Raw genomic sequence first — 15,232 nt, forward strand, 5'->3', positions numbered from 1 at the left:
TATCCACATCTTATTCTTATAAAACGATTATTATTATTATTATTATTATTATTATTATTATTATTATTATATCAAAGGATGGAAATTATACATCTTCTATTTGTGGTCAAATTTCCCTCCTCCCATTGGTCGAAATTCCACTATTCACCACTTTTGCCCCCCAATTTTTTTTTTTGCTGAATTATAATAGGTTTAATGTTTTTTATTTTTATTTTTATTATTTTGACCTATGTGAGCTGATTTCGAGTAAAAACTCTTTAAAAGGGCTAATTTGCTCTAATGGACAGGAAGGTTGACCCAACAAAAAAATGTATATTTGACCCAACAACTGTTATTTTGGTCATTTCCTTCTTTCGTGCTGACTAAACAAATCATTCCTCCCACACCTACTGTTATGTCGACCCACTCTTCTTCAACCATCCATTTCTTCTTTAACCCTACTTCCCATTCTCTTCATCCTTTTCTTTACCCATTTCTTTCATATCTAAATCCACTCCATTTATTAATCGTCAAAATCGACGGTACTCTTACATCTACAGCCATGGTATGTCATGGTACTGATTCTTAATTCGTTTCTATAGTCCGAATGATTATGAATATTAATGATTAAATATTTACAGGGTTTCTTTTTAATCAATTAGATTTCATTCGTTGATTTTGGAACATCAAGATCGATTTCTTCAATGACAAAAGACCTCTGTTGAATCGATTTGAATCGCTTTGAATCTTAACAAGTAAGCCGATTGATTAATAAGTTTCATAAAAGAAACAATTTGGAGATTCTCTTTCTAGATTTGGTCATCAAATTGATATGGTGAAACTATTTATTTTCTTCCAATATTTATTTATTTATTTATTTATTTATTTTAATCCATGAGTATCTTGGAACACGCACATATACGATTTGAAACTACGATTCATCTCGGTTTGAAACGTAAGATTTTGACAATATTTTGGAACATGTTTATATATTATGGATATATTTTGACCAAAGAAGGTTAGTAATAAAGGTGAAATAGGTTCTGCTACTTAAGAGTTTTAGACACAATTTTCTGTTCCGATTGCTGAATCAGTAATGGTTTTTGACATATTTTAGAATGAAATCTTATGTAAAAATGATGTTTTCGATCTTTACTATGAAATCTGATATGTTATTTAGGTGTTATTGCATCAAGTTTTGGAAATATAATCAATATTTGGCTATAAAAAATACACTTTGAATCGACAATACATTATAATTGTGTTTGAAACTATATGATACCTCAGGTATGTACCTTATTTGCTATTTAAGTTTTTTTTTTCTAATAAAATTATAAGGTCAATTGTCAATTCTCTTTATTATTTTGATATAAGCAGGGGCGATCAACTTCTGTTAGATCATTTTGAAAATGAGATATGTTGGGTTGGAATTTATTGAAGGAACAAATATGGATCATATTCTTCCGATGAACCTTATTTAGGTATGAATTAATATGATATATGTGTATGTGTATTCCTTTATATATTGATGGCATTTTTGCTTTGTATCTTTTTGGTAATTAATTAGTGACATATGTGTCTTATTTCTTAATTCTTTTTAAATTAAATCAAAATTCGTAGAAAATGAACTAACTTTCATGTTTTAATGATCATATTATTCTTCATGGCTGTTTTTTTTTGCTTTCTGAAGTTTGTAATCAGGGACGCATTTCAAAGGTTTTGGTATAGTTATCTTATTTATTTTGATAAGTTATTTTTGGGTTCAGTTATATAATTTTTATTTATCCATTTTTCTTCCAGATCTTGGTAGGATTGTATTTTGGCTACAACTTGAAGATAATGTCAATTGCTTCCCATTTATGACCTCTTTTTTTGTTTTGTTCTTTAAATTTTGGCTACGCATTTCAAATTGTTTTGTTCTTTAAATTTTTATGTCAATTGTTTCCCATTATTTGCTGTTTTTTTAAGGTTCATTGGATTGTGTTGCTGGAGATTTGAGGTATTGTTAGCTTTTACGTATGAGTTTATGATGATTTCATTTATATATGTTTGTTGCATTTATTTTGTGTTTTCGTTCCTTTCCTTTGATTTATTTCATGTTCTCTCTTTACATGATTAGGGGTTTTGTAACTGGTTATGTGTTTGTGTTTTGTATCCACAGTCAGTCCTCATTTAATGTTGGACATAATGCGAAATAAGAAATGGCAAAAGAAAAAGAGGAATGGCAATTGTTATCGGCTGTTTCATCAGAATTGTGAGGTAGCAGATGTTCAACTTGACAAGTAAGTTCGTTAGTTTTTATATTTTTTTTTCGTTTCCGTTTCTGTCAAAAGTTAGTTTTTGGTATGCATATATATTGTTTGACTAAATGCCTTCAAAAAAGAGATAAAGGAGATTATCTTCAGGCGTTGGATGTAGTTTTTCAGCCTTTGAGTCCAACTATGTTTCTTCTAGAAAAATTGCAAATAGGCAGGCGATGCTATATCGTAATAATGGTGATCCTCCTTCATATACGCGTTTGAAAAATGGTGTACATGTACCTATATACCTCTTGGTTCTTAATTTACATTTGATTTTGTTTTTAAGTGTTTTAGATTGTTTGGTGATTTCGAAGACTGTTGTTGCAGGTAAGGATGGTAAAAGAGAGGACAAAATATGAAAAATGAACGAAACTGTCACGACCCCGGAAAATTTCGACTAATTTTGAACCAAACTCACAATACGATTTCATAATTCTGACATGATAAGCAAAGTCCGTTATGTTGCGTCTCAAAATTTTTGAACTAGTTTCGTACATTCATTTGACTTCGACCATTTCCGACTATTCACGAACAATTAATTGTAAATAGATATGTGTGTGTGTGTGTGTGTGTATATATATATATATATATATATATATATATATATATATAATAATTGGAAGTATAGTTTGAAATATTAAATGTTGTTATTAAAATTAATTAAGTAAAATAAAATAAAAATAGTATATTATAATAATTATTATTTAAAACATATCTATATATGTAAATAAAGTATATTGAATATATATATATATATATATATATATATATATATATATATATATATATATATACACACACACACACACACATACATACGTGTGTGTGTGAGAGATTTTGAATTTAGTTAGTAATTAATAATAACGCTCAATTGTCATTCGATCGATATTAAACAAGTTAAAATAAGAAATTATGAAAATTTAATAATAAACGTTGGTCTGTAATTAAGTCGTATAAATTATATGCTTATTAGAAATGTATTTATGATCTAATTGTTAAATTTTAACACTTTTTATATTTTATTCAGGATCGAGCGCGGACAGTTGATTTAATTTTTATTTAATAATTTTATATAATTAATGACCAATTTTATACCAAAATCGCTGAAATAAATAAAGATAATTAATGTAAAATTTTGAGATTTTTCCTAAGACTTTTTATCCGCCATTGATTAACAACGGAGCTCGAAATTTAGTCCGTGAATTAGTGTCGGTGGAATAAACCAAAGTGTTAGATGGCTATACTGTTAACTCCTTTAATTATAAACCAAAGTTCCTGATTCCTCTAATTATTATTAATATTTAATATTATAGTACAATTGATATTACTATTTGTGAAGTTTCAAAATCTAATTATTATGATTGAATGTGTACTGTGAGTTTTTATTTTCTTTCATCTTTTACCTGATCGCATTATATATATAGATTAAGATTATAGATTATAGCATATACATACATCTACATGTAACCATCACTCCCTCTCTCTCATCTTCATTCATGAACTCACAAACCACACAACACCCGGTACCATAATCAAACTCCCGATCATCATCTTTAACATTCAAGAACTACGACTGTTAATCGCCATAAACAACCATCTATCTATCTCTAAACCGCCACCTCACCTCTACCATCTTAAATTGTTATGCTACTAGACTTTTTATGCAACTTGTTTCTTGTAGTGTTTGACACCCACCAATTGGTTTTGGCTATTTAAAACTCATGATCACCTTCTGTTTAAATCAAACCCATTTAGCATCGAACCTTATTACCATCCCATCGTTTATAGGTTGTTTGCTGTCAAATTGACCGAAGTAAACCACCTCAATAAATGTAGCGACCCGACAAAATCGTCATTGATGGCGCCGTCTACTTAGGTCCCGTTACGTGGTCATAAGTCTTTAAGATGACGTTTGACCAAAATATGTCGCATTCATTTCAAATGTAAAAGTGTTTCAAGTTTACAGAGGTAGTTCCACGACTAGTTACATTAAAATGTTTAACGTACAAATGAAACTTATGCGACACAATTTTAAAAGCAAGCCAAAAGATGCTCCATGTATGCATATATACTCGACATACAAGCAAGTGTCAAAAAGAGTGTGGAAGCATTCATCACATAGCGTTCAAGGACCTGAGAAAACATATAGAAACTGCCAACGAAAAACGTTGGTGAAATCATAGGTGTATTAGTAAACGTTGCTTTTGAACCACAAGATTTAATATAGTTGATTTTCCAAATCGTCTGCATTCTAAAATGTTTGTGGAGCACCCAATTATCAAGACTTTACTGTTTGGTACCCTGTTACGTAGTGTTAGAACATACACTAAAATCGAAAATACATTTCATCTGCCGACGGTTGTGAACCGTCCGAATGAGGGCACGTCTAGCCCGCATGGATCCATATAACATAAGTTCACGCTCACACCCGCAAGTGTAACTAATGATAATTGAATTGAGGATTTTTGTTCAAATTCTCACGTGGAATGCTTGTTTCGTACTTGTGTTCAAAGTATAAATGTAAGTAGCATAAATGTATATGTTTCTCATCCCATGTTTTAAAAGAATAAAGGTTGTTGAGAAGGTGGCACTATGATCTCACCTTGAGTGCACGAGTAAATAAGGTACTTCACAAAGTAACGTGTGCAAGAACGAATGCTAGTCTTGACCTAAACAAGTAGGTTGTATCAATAACGGTAAACACGGTTGGTAAAAGATGTTCAATTAGTCCTATGGCTCGTTACGACTCGATTAATGTAGCATGTGAATCAAATTGTCAAGTTTCATGCAAGATTCAAGTATAAAAGCATGTTAGAAACGATCGCATAAGTATTCGGTTAAGTTCGATTAAAAGTCAAACTTGGTCAAAGTCAACGGGGTCGGGTCGGGTATCCGACAATTTTTCTTTGAAAGATAAGCATATATAAGTATGTTGGTCAAGTTTCATGTTAATCGGACATGTATAGCGTAGCGGGAATTAAACGAAAAATAAAATAAAAATTGGACATCAGCTATCAGATGCGCCGCATCTGCAAGTGATGCGCCGCATTTGCAGCAGATGCGCCGCATCTGTATCTGATTCAGTGAAACTGTTTTAAAAATTTTACAAGTCTCGGACCAAACTTCAATTTATCGTAACTAATGAACCGTAAACACCTAAAACGCATACCATACATCATTGGAAAGGTAATTTAACGAGGAATACAACTAAACACATTTCATCAACCAAAATCATCACTTACAATAATCAAAACCAAATTGAAAGCTCATTAAATACTCACCATAAATGTTTTCAAGTTCATAAATGCACTTAGATGATTCGAGAATTTAATGCACACACGTGGTTCGCCATTTTGTAGATAATTACTCATACAATACAACTAAACACTTACAAACAACATTGCAAAGCATTTAATGCATCAAAAGTTCATAATCAAGCCTATCAAACCCTAACCCAAATCACCAAAACAATAATCATGTTAATGAAGTTTCCTTAATCAACCTACACATCAAAATGAAGCTAGTAATGCTAGTAACACAATTATTACATGAACTTTTAACATTTAACAACATTTAAACCACCAAATCACCAAATCAAACATACCACTTTCAAGTTCATGCTAGTTACCTAAAATAACACGATCGAACATATAAATCACATATTCATGTTAGTCTTGAGCCATAGACACTAATTAACACCTTTATAAGGCAAAATCATCAAGAACACAAAATCTAGTGTTTTTAGAAAGTTACCCAAATGAGATGTAATCGGTATGGATTCGAAGAGGAAGATGCAAGGATTCCAATTATGTAATTTGTTTGAATTGATGCTTGCTAGATCTTGAATAGATGATGAATTTGTGTTGAGTGAATTGAGAGAAAAGCGAAAGTATTAGAGAAAAAGGAAGAGATGAAATGAATGGATGAGAGGTCATGGTTGACTAGTTGACCTAGTCAAAACTATGGCCTCTTGGCAAGTTTAGTCCCTCAACTTTAAATTCGGGTGCATGAATTACCTAAACGAAATATTTTAAAACGCGTATTAATGGAAGGTGTTATAATCATATAACGTACTTTAAATAAATAAACGGAAAGTAAACGGAAAAAGGCGGGATGTTACATTACCTACTCCTTAAAAGAAATTTCGTCCCGAAATTTAAGTAGGCGTAGTAGTCGTTGTTTCTTCCTCGAGATCTTGCGTTTCCGAATCCGCGAATAAATGAGGGTATTTCTTTTGCATTTGATCTTGTCTTTTCCAAGTAAACTCGGGTCCCCTTTTGGCATTCCAACGGACCTTAACGTTCGGGATTCTACTTTGTTTTAGCGTTTTGACGGAGGTGTCCACAATTTCAACCGGTTCCTCCACGAAATGAAGTTTGTCATCGATAGTAAGCTCTTCGAGAGGGATGACGACATCGGGTTCGGCAAGACACTTTTTCAAGTTTGCTACATGAAAGGTAGGGTGAATGGAGCTCAATTGAGGCGGAAGATCTAAACGATAAGCGACGGTTCCAACATGCTCCAAGATTTCGAAAGGACCAATATACCGCGGATTTAGCTTCCCGCGTTTTCAGAAGCAGATTACACCTTTTCAAGGTGCGAATTTTAACATTACGCGGTCACCAACTTGAAATTCGAGGTCGTTGCGTCTTTTGTCGGTATAGCTCTTTTGACGACTACGGGCCTTCCGAAGCCTATCTCGGATTTGAACGATCTTCTCGGTTGTTTCATGAATGAGTTCGGGTCCGGTGATTTGTGTGTCGCCTACTTCGGCCCAACAAAAAGGTGAACGACATTTTCGGCCATATAACGCTTCGAAAGGTGCGACGTTGATACTCGCGTGGTAACTATTGTTGTAAGAGAATTCGGCGAGAGGCAAGTGCTTGTCCCAAGCTTTTCCGAAATCGATAACACAAGCTCGTAGCATGTCTTCCAAGGTTTGAATTGTGCGTTTGCTTTGTCCGTCGGTTTGTGGATGATATGCGGTGCTCATGTCTAAACGCGTTCCCAACGCTTCTTGTAAAGTACGCCAAAATCTAGAAGCAAAACGGACATCTCGGTCGGAAATAATCGATAAAGGCACACCGTGACGGGCAACGATCTCTTTAATGTAAAGTTGTGCAAGTTTTTCCATGTTGTCGGTTTCCTTCATGGCGATGAAATGTGCGGATTTGGTAAGACGGTCAACAATAACCCAAATAGTATCATAACCGCCCACCGTCTTTGGTATTTTGGTGATAAAATCCATCGTTATCCTTTCCCACTTCCATTGCGGGATTTCGGGTTGTTGAAGTAGTCCGGACGGTCTTTGATGTCCGGCTTTGACTTTGGAGCAAGTTAGGCACCTTCCAACATAAGTAGCAACGTCCCTTTTAATGTTCGGCCACCAATATTGTTCTTTGAGGTCGTGGTACATCTTATTGGCTCCGGGGTGAATCGAGTATCTTGACTTATGGGCTTCTTCTAGAATAAAGCTTCGCAAGTCCCCATAACTAGGCACCCAAATTCTTCCGGCGAAATATCGGAGTCCGGTCTCCTTAACTTCGAATCGAGAGGTGAGGTCGTTCAAGTGTTCGAGAGAGATGTTTTCATTCTTGAGAGCCTCGTTTTGGGCTACACGGATTTGACTATTAAGATTGGTGTGGATGGTGATGTTTAAAGCTCGGACACGAAGAGGCACCGCTCTTTCTTTTCGACTTAAGGCATCGGCTACTACATTTGCCTTCCCGGGATGGTAACGAAGCTCGCAATCGTAGTCGTTTAAGGTTTCAATCCACCGTCGTTGTCTCATGTTTAGTTGCTTTTGATCGAAGATGTGTTGGAGGCTTTTGTGATCGGTGAAGATGGTACTTTTGGTTCCATAAAGGTAGTGTCTCCACATTTTAAGTGCAAAGACAACGGCTCCGAGTTCGAGATCATGCGTCGTGTAGTTCCGTTCATGAATTTTTAGTTGCCGAGAGGCATAAGCAATGACTTTCTTTCGTTGCATCAATACACACCTAAAACCATGTTTAGAGGCATCTCAATATACAACAAAATTATCATTACCTTCGGGAAGTGACAAGATAGGTGCGGTGGTTAGCTTTGTCTTCAAGACTTGAAACGCGAATTCTTGTTCGGTCGCCCAAATGAATTTCTTTCCCTTGTGAGTCAACGCGGTTAGAGGACGTGGAACCAAAGAGAAGTTTTCGATGAATCTACGATAGTACCCGACGAGACCCAAGAATTGACGAATGTGAGTAGGAGTAGTAGGAGTCTCCCATTTGCTAATGGCTTCGATTTTTGCGGGATCGACTTTAATACCTTGATCACTTACAACATGACCAAGAAATTGAACTTCCTTCAACCAAAATTCGCACTTGGAGAATTTGGCATAGAGTCGTTCTTGTATCAAGAGTTCGAGCACGAGTCGAAGGTGTTGTTCGTGTTCTTCTTCGCTTTTAGAATAGACCAAGATGTCATCGATGAACACAATAACGAATTTATCGAGATACGGTTTGCACACGCGGTTCATAAGGTCCATGAACACCGCCGGTGCGTTAGTGAGACCAAATGGCATTACAAGAAATTCATAACTACCATAACGAGTCCGGAAAGAGGTTTTGGAGACATCTTCCCCCTTAACCCTTAATTGATGATAACCCGAGCGGAGATCGATTTTCGAATATACACGAGATCCTTGTAATTGATTAAAGAGGTCATCGATGCGTGGAAGAGGATATCGGTTCTTAACCGTCAATTTGTTTAGTTCACGATAGGCGGTACACATTCGTAGGGATCCGTCTTTCTTCTTAACGAATAAAATCGGAGCGCCCCATAGTGAATGGCTAGGTTGGATAAAACCACGGTCACGTAGTTCTTGGATTTGACTTTTCAATTCTTGCATTTCGGAGGGAGCAAGTCTATACGGTGCACGTGCTACGGGTGCGGCTCCCGGAATAAGATCGATTTGGAATTCTACCGGTCGATGAGGTGGAAGACCCGGCAATTCGTCGGGAAATACATCGGAAAAGTCACGAACAATTGGCACATCATTGATATGCTTCTCATCGGACTCGACTTCCTTAATGTGGGCAAGGATCGCAAAACAACCCTTACGGAGTAGTTTTCTAACTTTAAGGCACGAGACAAGGTTGAGTCCGGTGCAACTCTTATCGCCATAAACAATCAAAGGTTCACCATTCTCGATAGGAATTCGGATTGCGTTAAGATCACAAAGGATGTGAGATTTCGTTTTGACTAACCAATTCATACCGATTATTACATCAAAGCTCCCTAGTTCCATGGGTATCAAGTCAATTTCAAACTCATTACCCAAAATGTTTAACGTACACCCCCGGTAATATGTGTCGGCGCTTAATAGGTTCCCGTTGGCCACCTCAATGGCGTAAGTAGTATCTAGGGGAGTGGTGGAGTGCAAAGAGTATGAGTCAAAGCCTTGGATATAAAACATTTATCGGCACCCGAATCGAATAAGCAAGAAACATAAGAGTTGTTGAGAAGAAACGTACCCGTGACTAGTTCATTCTCATCTCGGGCCTCTTGGGCGTTAATGTTGAAAGCTCGACCGCGTGTATTGGTGTGACGACTCCGTCAAAACACTTAACGGCTCCGTCACTTGGTCCCACAGCTTGATCGAAACTCTATATGAATTTAATAAAACAACCTTGCATTCTTTATTTAAAAATGATTTCCTATAAAGGAAATCTACTAAAATGTATAAGTTTAGAAAAACTATACAACAATACTTTAACCAAAAGTTGACCAAAACAAAGTCAACAAACAACCACTATTTAACGTAACAAAATAGAATGCAAGTTAATGTTTAACAAAAGCTGCCATCATAAATATGCAGACTCTCTAAGCACAGCGGAAGCAATCAATCATGAACCTGAGAATAAAACATGCGAGTAACTGTCAACAAAAATGTTGAGTGAATTATAGGTTTAATATTGCAAACAATATTTAATTTAAACAATAAAAATTTATGTTTGAAAACATAAAAGTCCTTTTTAAACCACCAAATTATATGCTAGAAAACATATAATAAAACATTATTCCATTTTCCGTGAGCCACCTGGTAACCACTTAACCCTTTATTTACCCTTGCCAAACACAATAAATAATATACACCGAACAAGTGTATCTACAACAAAATACGAAGTACTAAACATTCCGATTATAAATTGCTAGCGCGACTAGCTCGAAATGGGGTTGTCAAACCCGATAGATCTATCCATAGGATTCGCGTTCACCAGTAGAAACCAGTGATTACAGTTACCAGACTAGGGAATATTTTTGTTCAACTCACAATGAATAATTTAAACCAACTTCCACTTGTGTCCAAAATATAAATAAATTGCATGTATTCTCATCCCAAAAGATTTAAAATAGAAAAAATGGGACTATAACTCACCTTAAATAGCAACTGAAGAAATCTCACAAACAAGCGAACAGCAAGCAAAGTAAAGTGATCAAGAAAGATCACAACGCCGACCTATAAATAAAGCAGGTCGATATAAATAACTAACTTAGGTCAAGTCTTAGTATGATAGCTATTGTACATGTTGCAAGTAGACATAGAACATTACTCATCAAGCATCGGTTTGATTGGAACAGCATAAGGACACTCACTTTCTATTTTTAGAAAGTTTCTATTTTTAGCAGGTTTCCATTTTTGGAAAGTTTCTATTTTAGGAAAGTTTCTATTTTTAGCAGGTTTCCATTTTTGGAAAGTTTCTATTTTTGGAAAGTTTCTATTTTTGGAAAGTTTCCAAATTTAGAAAGTTTCTATTTTTAGAAAGTTTTAAGTTAGGAAAGTTTCCTTATTTAGAAAGTCAACAGAAGTCAACTGAAAGTCAAAGTCAACCGAAAGTCAACTCAAAAGTCAACCTTGGTCAAACATAGTCAACATTAATTTGAAAAGTGTAAATTATAATAATAACATAGGTTATAATGTTAATTTAAGTCAAAAGTGTATAATTATGTCTTAACATAAGTTTAATTAAATAAAATGAATTATTAAAGTTAATATAAGTTGAAATGTTATAATTAGTATAACATAAGTATTTAATTAATTAATTAAATATTAACCATATTATAAATATTATTAATAATAATAATCTTTAAATCATATCATATTTAAATCATATCATAAGTATTAAAAATTAATAATGAATTATTAATTATAGCATAAGTTTCTAATTAAAATTATTAAATCATAAGTATTTAATAATTAAATCATAATTAAATAATAATTAAGTCTTATAATAATTAAATAATTATTTAATCTTTATTATAAGTCTTAAAATAATATCATCATAAAATAAATTTAATACTTATCATAAGTATTTTTCATTAATAATAAAAGTATTATTAATCATAAGTTTAATTAAAATGTTAATTAAATCATAAGTAATAATTAAATGATATAATAAATATATATCATAAGTCTTAAATGATAATAATTACTTCTTATATCATAAGTAATTAATCAATAATGAAAATCATTATTTTTATCATAAGTTTCAATATTTAACCATAAGTTTTAAGTTTAAAAGTTCATCGGGTCGTATCTTGAGCCCCGGGTGTCGGTTTCGGGCAAGCCACATATGCAACTCCACCTACTCAAACCACCCGACACAATTATGAACTCAAGAACACTCCAAGAACAGTCACCAAGTCGTGACTTACAGCCCTTAAACAATTTGTACCTTTAATCCGCTCAAAAACGTATTTTAGTCATAACGGGTGATCCGTGGCTCGGATTTCGATGACCCGAACATGAAAGTTCATCCCATCATCAATCCTAACACACTAGTACACCCTAAGGACTCCAAAAATGGTCACAAAGTCGGACCATAACTGAACCAATTCGTTTTCACCATTTAATCTTTACAAAACACCATTTTAATCATATCTTAAGCTCCGGGAATCGAAACGACATGAATCCGGAGTCTAAAATTAATGTCTTGATGAGAGGAACTCATCTAAACAATTTAATTTCACTTTTATATCAGTTACAAAACCAGAAATGAACGAATAAGCTGCTGTCCCAAAATAATCAAACCGAAAACATGTATAATCGAGTAATTCTACGCATACAAACAACAATACAATAACACATAATCATCATACTACTAATATAACATGTAAAATCAGAAAAATAAATGAAAAATTGAAAAGTTAGGGTTAGGGTTTATACCCTAATCAAGAATCGAAGAGTATGATCGTGTAGAGAAGAACGAGAGGAATCCGAATATGATAAAAGCCCTTTGATTTGCTTGCTTGGTTGAAGAAGATGATGAGGATTATGGATGGTGGTGGCGACGGCACTCAAAGGAGAAAAGAGGGAGGAGAAAATGAATGAGAGAAATTAAGGGTTTTGAGAAAATGTTTAAAGTGTAAGTATTATCTCAAAATGAAACAAAATGTGGATATACCCCCTCCCCCTTGAATTTTCGGCTGAATATTGACTAGGGTGGGCCCTTTGTGGCCCAAATTTGATAAATGTCCAATAGCTTGTGGCCCGAATGCCCGAACGAAGCCCGAAACGCGAAAACACCGCTACGCGATTAAATATTCGGAGAGATAACGCACACGCGACAAATAAAATATATAAACACTATATATAATCATATGACATCAAAATATCATATTTAAAATAATTAGGACTTAAAAATCCCAAAAACTTGACCGTTGGTTTGAAAACCGAAAAGATTCGCCGGATGGAAATCCGCGAGACGTAGAAACGTATAAATTAAAACATGAATACAAATATTCATTTGACATATAATAATTAATATATTATTACAAAAATAATAATATAGGTCATAGAAATGATGTGGCACGAATAACAGTTAACGGTCGTTAAATAGTTAACGGTAAAAGATAACGGAAAAAGTAGGGTCGTTACAGTACCTTCCCGTTACGGAAATTTCGTCCCGAAATTTAAGCAGGTGCAGGGTTGACTCAGCATCTGGGAATAAATGCGGGTACTTCTGCTTCATTTAATCTTCACGCTCCCAAGTGAACTCGGGACCGCGTCGTTCCATCTAACTCGAACAATAGGAATTCTACTCTGTTTAAGAGTCTTAACCTTTCGATCCAGAATTTCAACAGGTTCCTCAATAAAACGTAGTTGCTTATCAACATGAAGTTCGTCAAGAGGAATTGTCTCATCGGCCTCGGCCAAACACTTCTTCAAATTCAATACATGAAAAACATCGTGAACAGCATTGAGTTCTTGTGGCAAAATTTTAAACGATAAGCCACGGGTCCAACTCTCTCAATGATCTCAAAAGGTCCATCAAAACGAGGATTCAACTTTCCCCTCTTACCAAAACGTATCACACCTTTCCAAGGTGATACTTTCAACACAACAAGATCACCGACCTGAAATTCAATATCATTCCTCTTCTTATTGGCATAGCTCTCTTTTTCCGGCTTCTGGCGGTTCTTAACCTTTCTTTAATCTGTCGATCTTCTCGGTAGTCTCATGAATAATTTATGGACCTGTGAGTTGAGCATCCCCAACCTCATTCCAACAAACAGGAGACCTACACTTTCTACCATACAGAGCTTCAAACAGTGCGGCTTTAATACTTGCATGATAACTTGGTGTTATAACAAAATTTAGCCAACTGCAAGTATCTATCCCAATCATTGCCAAAATCTATTACGCATGCCCTCAACATGCCTTCCAACATTTGGATAGTCCTTTCACTCTGACTATCCGACTGTGGATGATAAGCGGTGCTCATATCCAATTTAGTTCCTAAAGCATCTTGTAAGGACTGCCAAAACCTCGATGTAAATCGATTGTCTCGGTCCAAAATAGTCGATACGAGAACATCATGTCTCGAAACAATCTCCCTCAAATACAAACGAGCAGCTCCTTCATTGAATCTGTTTCCTTAACTGGCAAGAAATGAGTTAGCTTAGGGAGTCGGTCAACAATTACCCAAATGGTATCATAACCACCCACAACTCTCGGTAATTTCGTAATAAAGTCCATCGTAATACCTTCCCACTTCCACTCGGGAATTTCAGGTTGCACCAAAAGTCCAGACGGTTTATGATGTTCAGCTTTAACCTTAGCGCAGGTCAAACACTTAGCCACATACGTTGCCACATCAGCTTTCAAATTAGGCCACCAATACAGCTCCTTAAGATCATGATACATCTTTCCTGAACCAGGATGAATAGAGTACCTAGACTTATGAGCCTCATCTAAAACAAGTTTTCATAGATCACCGAACTTCGGAACCCAAAGGCATCCTGCAAAATACTGATTACCATCGGTTTGTACCTCTAACTGTTTACTCAAGCCTCGGACCTTCCCGTTACAAAATTTTCCTCCTTCAAGGCTTCTTGTTGAGCTGCAAGAATCTGCCTTGTGAGGTTTGTTCGAATGGTCATGTTTAAGGCTCTAAACCTACGAGGTTCAACTCTCTCCTTTCGACTCAAAGCACCAGCCACACATTGGCCTTTCCAGGACGATATAAAAGTTCGAAATCATAATCATTCATCGTCTCAACCCGTCATCGCTGCTTCATATTTAGCTGTTTTTGATCAAGAATATGTTGAAGACTCTTGTGATCAGTGTACACTGTACTTTTGACCCCATAAAGATAATGTCTCCAAATCTTAAGCGCAAACACAACATTCCCTAACTCCAAATCATGGGTTGTGTAATTCTGCTTGTAAATTTTCAACTGTCGTGACGCGTACGCAATAACTTTCTTTCGTTGCATCAAAACGCAACCAAAGCCTTGACGCGAAGCATCACAACAAACAACAAAATCATCATTACCCTCAGGTAGGGACAATATCGGAGCGGTAGTCAACTTCTTCTTCAAAATTTGAAAAGCAATCCCTTGTTCATCCTTCCGCTCATACTTCTTCCTCTTGTGCGTTAAAGCAGTAAGAGGTTTCGCTATACGAGAGAAATC

The 15,232-nt window shown here is 35.2% G+C and overlaps 1 long non-coding RNA gene across 5 annotated transcripts; it reads left to right on the plus strand.

The window, feature by feature from the left end:
- The first annotated feature begins 363 nt into the window (after nt 1-363).
- LOC139880679 (uncharacterized) lies at nt 364-2,547 on the plus strand. Of its 5 annotated transcripts, none has more exons than XR_011771505.1 (5): nt 364-544; nt 621-1,266; nt 1,357-1,460; nt 1,948-1,978; nt 2,141-2,547. It is a non-coding gene; the product is annotated as an uncharacterized lncRNA (long non-coding RNA). The 5 variants fall into 5 exon arrangements; XR_011771506.1 differs by having other exon boundaries at nt 621-814; XR_011771503.1 differs by having other exon boundaries at nt 364-554; nt 642-1,460.
- Nucleotides 2,548-15,232: the final 12,685 nt, after the last annotated feature.

The sequence above is a fragment of the Rutidosis leptorrhynchoides genome, chromosome 1 (assembly GCF_046630445.1).
Source record: "Rutidosis leptorrhynchoides isolate AG116_Rl617_1_P2 chromosome 1, CSIRO_AGI_Rlap_v1, whole genome shotgun sequence".
In the NCBI taxonomy this organism is placed as follows: Eukaryota; Viridiplantae; Streptophyta; class Magnoliopsida; order Asterales; family Asteraceae; genus Rutidosis; species Rutidosis leptorrhynchoides.